Source organism: Oncorhynchus gorbuscha, unplaced genomic scaffold (genome assembly GCF_021184085.1).
Source record: "Oncorhynchus gorbuscha isolate QuinsamMale2020 ecotype Even-year unplaced genomic scaffold, OgorEven_v1.0 Un_scaffold_17443, whole genome shotgun sequence".
NCBI lineage: Eukaryota > Metazoa > Chordata > Actinopteri > Salmoniformes > Salmonidae > Oncorhynchus > Oncorhynchus gorbuscha.
The window spans coordinates 1-4,374 of NW_025759043.1; the positions used below are offsets into that span (position 1 = coordinate 1).

General features: G+C 45.3%; 1 pseudogene; it reads left to right on the forward strand.

Annotated features, from left to right (window-relative positions):
* Positions 1 to 1,768: 1,768 nt before the first annotated feature.
* On the forward strand, positions 1,769 to 3,504 carry LOC124030882 (annotated as a pseudogene).
* Positions 3,505 to 4,374: the final 870 nt, after the last annotated feature.

The window sequence follows — 4,374 nt, forward strand, 5'->3', positions numbered from 1 at the left end:
AGACCCAAAGAGTTCTCATAATAATGTATTTGCAGCAGGCACGTTCACAGATAGGGGTCAACCTTTGCCCTCCCACTCCCAACTGTCCTTTGGGTGGTGGAATATATATTTTTGTATGCAGTTTGCATTACAACTGCGCTGGTTTATCGTCTCATTAGTGTGAATGTGTTTCACCTGTGCTGGCCCAGGTGCTATTTTAAGATTGGCTGGCCGAGGGCTCCAGTTGTCTTGGAAGAGGTGAAGGGTTAACACCTTTGACTCTCCCCATTTGATTTCTAAATCAAAATGATTTATCTGATCTTCCCAGTTTTGCTCCACCTTTAGGTTTCTTCCATGTTTTTAAATTTGGTGGGTGTCTTTTAGGTCCTAGTTGTTGCTAGTCAGCTTTCACTTAAAACTCCACCCGTTTCGTTTTGGTTGTTCCCCTTTTCTGTTTGAGTGAACAATTTTGGTTTTCTTGCTAGGAAATGTAACAAAAACCAAGGAAAGAGAATGCAAGGAAAAAGTGGCACAAAACTTAAACCAGAAGATCAGATAAAAGATTTTGTCTAGAAAGCAAATGAATGGTGGTCAACTTGAGGCGTTAACCTTCCACATCTCTCAAGAAACACTGGGCCAGCTGATCTTAAATAGCACCTGGCCCAGCACAGGTGAAACACCTTCCCACTAATGAGATGACAAACCAGCACAGGTGTAACACATACTGACTAACGAGGTGACACCAATCGGCGTGCCCCACACGCTAACATCCAATCTCTAAATATAAATGGAAAAAACAAAGCCTGTAACAGTAGCAGCAACACATGTAGTCTATTAGACTCTAGCTAACTACCGTATACTAAAAATATCCACGAGCCAGCCAGTCATATATCATAAGTTCAAAGTTTATGAATGTTATATTAAGAAGTTATTATTTAAGAGCATTGAAGATAAATCACAACCAGTGAAAATTGAAAATAAAAATGTTTAATTTTAAATAAAATAAAAAATATATATATATTTTAAATTTTCATTTTCATTTACAACTGAGACCTGGCCAAGATAAAGCAAAGCTGTGTGACACAAACGACACAGAGTTACACATGGAATAAACAAGCGTACATATAGAGCTAGCTAAATAGCAGATGGGTGCCCTTTTTTCATTTTGAGCACCTGCACCCTGTGCATGACCCTGATTTGCAGTCCACATTCACAGTTTTTTTGTGTCTTTCACTCTGTTCCATTTGGATCTTAAGTTCCTTCCTCTGAAGAGCTATAGGCTGTATAGCATCCACCTCTGCACCTTCACACTGTTCACAGGACCCTGTTCTGAATACGCCAGCTGCCGTCAGGCACTGCTACACATTTCTTTAGTGTGCGAACACCCCAGAGACTTTATTATAATACTTCAATGCTTTTTGTAGAGGAACTCAGGAGCTACAAAGGTAGTTCTTCAGAGGGGGGAGGTGGTTGAGCATCTGAAGGTCACAATGAGGCATTGTGGGATTCAGGGACAAATTACGAATGATGTGAGAAGTCTGAGATACCATTCCCTTAGCAATGCAACCTACAACAAAAGTTGTACTTTTCTCTAGTCTAGTGTTGGAGGTGAAATTGGGGCACTGTATTGATTGCATTGAAGGCTACTATGATTTCAGTACTGCCAAAGGCATATGGTTTATGAACCTACTGGGATGGATAATAGGGCTCCAAACTATGCATTCAAACTTGGAGACATTAATTTAAAAAGAACAGACGTGCATTCTTTGTGTGTTTGTTTCATAGGCGGGGGCATCGTCCATGTGGGCGTCATGCTGTGGGCTGCTGAACGAGGTGATGGGCACAGGGACGGTGCGCGGGCAGCAGCCAGGGTTTGGGGCCGGGACGGGGCCCTTCCGCTTTGCCCCCAGCGCCGGGTACTCCACATATCCCCCCACCAGCTCAGGGAGTGCAGGTCAGCTCTGCAAGGCCTGTGGACTGGCCTTCTCCGTCTTCAGGCGCAAGGTAGGTGGTGATGAGGATAATGACAATAGTGTGTAAAAAGATGAGGAAGAACACTGTGCCCCTTATAAACTAATAAAACTAACTTCCATATGAAATACTCAATCATACTGGTCACACCAGGGCATCAGCTTAGACTGCAGACAGGTAAATGGCAGAGCGTATCTAGGCATTGACTGACAGTGTAGCATGCTGGGACAGCGATAGAAGCCCCTGGAGGCTTCAGCGTTCTTGCACTTCCAGGCTCAGACTGCTCTATCAGCCCGCTCACACCTGTTGAGGTTCAATCCCGGAATATATTCTACGTGTGTGTGTGTGTGTGTGTGTGTGTGTGTGTGTGTGTGTGTGTGTGTGTGTGTGTGTGTGTGTGTGTGTGTGTGTGTGTGTGTGTGTGTGTGTGTGTGTGTGTGTGTGTGTGTGTGTGTGTGTGTGTGTGTGGCTCAGCTTGATATCTGTGTCAAGAAATGAGAGGTTCTGGGGGACTAACACAGACGATTGATAAATGGACCTGTCAGAGTGTGAATGTCCTCTTTCTGGTCCACAGCTCATTTGCAATGCACAGTAATGATATGGAAATTATTTCTGGCCATATCCCACTTTTTCTGTCTCCATTCAGACTGCCTGTCAGTCGATTCATCTGAGTTTCCTCAGTAAACCGAGATAAGCTTGTAAATGCTAGAGAATATTCCATATAGTATTATTTAGCTTGTCTGTGCCAAATGGGGGAAACTCATCCTCTTTCCTAGGACATAGTGACATCGTAGGGAATGAGTCCTTGTATTGGAAAGCTGTTGTCTGGTAGATTTGGCAGATCCCTCTCATTAGTTGTAATTAAGAGTTCTAAAGCCAGGATAGTTAATTGACTCCATGATGCCAATAATTATTTAAATCTATTAATTAATTGATCAGGAGGAATGGACATGACTGGCTGATGGGATCGCCTCTCTTCTAAATGTGTGTGGTGAGTCTCTATCGCTGTATCTCTCTCTGTCTCTCTCTCTTTCTCTCAGCACATATGCTCGGACTGTAAGAAAAGTTTCTGCGCCATGTGCTCAGTACTGCAAGAGAGTCTCCGCTGCTGCACCACCTGCCATCTCCTGCGCGGAACGGCCTTCCAGAGACCACAGCTCATGGCGCTGCGTGTTAAGGACCTGCGCCAGTACCTGCTGCTGCGCAACATCCCTACAGACACCTGCAGGGAGAAGGAAGACCTGGTGGACCTGGTGCTCTGCCACCAGGAAGCTGGAGAAAACACCTTGACACAAGGAGGTGTAGAGGAAGACGAGGAGGAGGATGAGGAGGAGGAGGAGGATGAAGAAGAAGAAGAAGAAGAGGAGGAGGATGCAGACACAGACAGCCTGCACTCGCTCCCCCACTCCCTCCACGCATCGCCCCCCTCAGCCGCACACCGCTCCGCTTCCAGAGCAGTTGTCTCTCTCCACCTCGGAGCAGTCGGCTCTCTCCGCCTCTCAAGGAGGCTCTCCTCTCAGCCGGAGTGACAGCTCAGGGACCGCTCAGAGCCAGGTATGACTACACAAACACATAACACACACACGCATGCACACACACACTCACAAACACAACCTAGTCCCATTCCCCATACAGCTGCCCCCCTTCGTTTACCATCTTCTCTGCTCTTTTGACATCTGTCCTCCTTGTATCAAAGCTAATTAATGTGAAGCTTGATAAGCACATGGCATGGATGTGGGAAACATATTAGTCAGTGTGAAGTAGAGTTGTCACAGCTAAGCATAATAATCAACAACGAGCATTTGCTACTCTAGATCTCTAGTGCTGGGATGTAAATGGGTTATGATTGTCCACAGCCCTGCTGAAAGTAACCCCTTTGATAACCATTTAGGCTAAATATAGGAGCATAAAAAGCTTACAAGCATTCTAGTAATTGCAGTATAGTTTATTGCAGTCAAGCCCTGTCCTTTGCAGCCAGTTTGATACAGTCTGGTGCTTTGTGTTTGACATGAATGAAGAGGTTCACTCACACAGATCATCTGCTACATTCATATTTCATAGTGCACAATTTCACTCTTTTCTGTAATCTGGCGTCCACGTGACTGACAGCTGCTCTTGCAGTGCAGCCCTGGGAGCTGCAGCCAGTCATAAACAGCCATATCTGAAGCCCTCTTTTCTAGGTCTGTTATGCTGTCGGTTATGTAACAATGCTCAGGCTGGCTTCTGATTCCTCTCAACGGCACAGCTATAATTGAAAAGAGAGAGCGAAACACAACAATACTGCTCACATCTCTGTCCGTGGGATCATTTTGGCCTAAACATCAAAATCATCCATTCCTATTGTAATCCATAAAGGATAAAATGAGTGGGGCTCTAGGCTGGTTGTGAGCATAGCTGGTGTCTGGTGGTAGTGCAGTTGTGGTG